Here is a 2,188-nt window from a genome sequence, read left to right as displayed (position 1 = left end):
ATGCAGCTTAACCTTCACCCAGTATCGAATGCTGCCGTGCTTGCCCTCAAAAGATGTCACTAGGGTTCTGACAGACAAAACACTTACATTAACGCTCATATCCTTGCAGAACTTTCCAAATAAAGCTCACTGATAACATTTTTATGAGACTAATAAAGCAAGCAACGCTTACTCCTCTGGCAGCTGGAAACTGAAAGGGTACTCGTGTCTCCCGGCAGGCAGGACTGTCAGTTCACCATTATCTGGAGGGGAAGAAAGGTAAAGAAACATGATTGCACCAATGGATCATAAGCACACAACGATAAGGGCAGTAGTATCAGAATTGCATATGATGATATAACACAAAACATATCAACTGCTGAAGTCACTAAGGAATATTTTTGTCTAGTTCATTCAAAACCTTTCGGTTAAGCTTTTGTTAGTTGTTAAAGGCATAAAGTAGAACTTGTTTCTCATTTAGCCCCAGCCTCTTGAATAGTAATAACTGACTTAGCAGCTATTAAATATTGCTCACCTTAAATTATTTACACATTAACCAAACTGCTGAAGTAAAGGTACTGCTTCACTCAAATTAAACACACAAAAAATGTAAAATTAAGACTAATTTAAAGTTCTTATTAACTAAAAATTGCCGTTTACAAGAAGAACGTAGCAATTTCCGATGAGGGAGTCAATTATTATCGACTCTTTTTACGTTCAATTAATTGCTTAATCCAACTGAAAAAAACAGATCTCGTTATCGAGTTCAGTTCTTTTGAATCATTGCTCTTGCAGAATGATTAACATTAACTGAAAGTTAACGCACACAGCATACGAGTAGACATTTTGATGCTTTTTCCCTCAGCAGTTTTCATTTTATGTTTATTTTTAAAGTCACGTGAGAAAGCAAGTCTGGTTTAGAACGACATGAGGGAGAATTAAAACCGAAATGTTGTTTTTATTTTTGGGTGAACTCCTTGAAGAGTCGACTCAGTTTGACTGAAAGGCGAAAACAAGTTTGAACGTCTTCTAGTTAGGCAGCCCACTCGCTGCGAATGACTGACCTGCCTGCAGCAGAACTTCTCTCCGGTTTAGATACTCCACTTCATCGCTGTAGTTCTGCGTGTAAGCCGTGCTGGACCCGGCGCTGCGAGACTCGGTCCAGTGGACTTTAGCGAAACCTTCTGCATGCAACTTCAGCGACTCCACTTTAGTCTCCGCCGAGAGCTCGACCACAACCTTCCCTGAGACCACATCTCCGCTGCTGAACACCGGAGGACAGTCCAGCTCCGGAGAATCAAACACTATGTCGAACTTTTTCAGCTTGTCGAAAATCATCTTTGGTTTTTCCCAAGTGCAGCCCTTGAAGTATGTCTAATTCAGACGTGCGAAGTCAAACAAAGAGCGCGAGCGTGCATTCAAATGCAAAGAAGCTGCTCTTCCTTCAGGTTCAAAACAAAACTGAAGCTGTGCATGTTCCCTGAAGGGCCTTTAACTCGTGTGGGCGGTCTTACTGATTTTATTACGTAAGGCCTATTGCAGGAATCGCTGCCTGCTCATAAACATCTTAACTGGGTGTGGATGGAGAGGGAGCTCGGATGATTGATGCTTCCAGGTTCTTAGACAAAAACAAGCTGACTGAGCATGCCCAAAGCAGAGGAACCTCCCAGTGAAGAAGTTCGGCAAAACAAAAACGGGTTCGTTCTGTGCCGTTGTGCTACTTTCTATCAGTCACGTTTCTGAGAGATGCGCATATGCGAACTAACTTTGCATAATATATTAAACAAACACTTGAAGCCATTTCAGTCTCTCAAACATGTCGTGGCACTGCAGAAAGTGTATGAACTGCCAGAAGTATTAAGGTGGTCAAACAAAAGTGCAAAAGCACTTTTCTCAGACTTTTATGACCAAAACAACTTGATTATTTGTTAGCAGCGAAGTAAAGTTCCCGCATCGCCCTCTCGCGGTGGATTCGCTTCTGTAGTTTAACGCCTCGCACGTGTTCGTGTGCTTCCTTCTCCCTCTACTGGTTTAAAGCTCAAACTTACAACGTGAGGACTGTCACGTCTGTGCTGCCAAGTCACAAGCTGTTTATTTAGATAATGATAAGAAAGCCTGGCCATGCGATTTCTTAAACTGACACTGCGGTATGTAAGCATATTGCACAACACTTTATACTGCTCATCTGTGGTTCAACTATAGAACATCT

At 42.0% G+C, this 2,188-nt stretch overlaps 1 pseudogene; it reads right to left on the bottom strand.

The window, feature by feature from the left end:
- Window positions 1-1,783, bottom strand: part of LOC107572945 (arrestin domain-containing protein 2-like) — a 5,176-nt pseudogene extending 3,393 nt beyond the window's left edge.
- Window positions 1,784-2,188: the final 405 nt, after the last annotated feature.

This window comes from Sinocyclocheilus grahami, unplaced genomic scaffold (genome assembly GCF_001515645.1).
Source record: "Sinocyclocheilus grahami isolate Dianchi unplaced genomic scaffold, SAMN03320097.WGS_v1.1 scaffold1837.1, whole genome shotgun sequence".
NCBI classification, from domain to species: domain Eukaryota; kingdom Metazoa; phylum Chordata; class Actinopteri; order Cypriniformes; family Cyprinidae; genus Sinocyclocheilus; species Sinocyclocheilus grahami.
The sequence above is the reverse complement of the archived record's forward strand: the minus strand, read 5'-3'. Positions and strand labels throughout refer to the sequence as shown.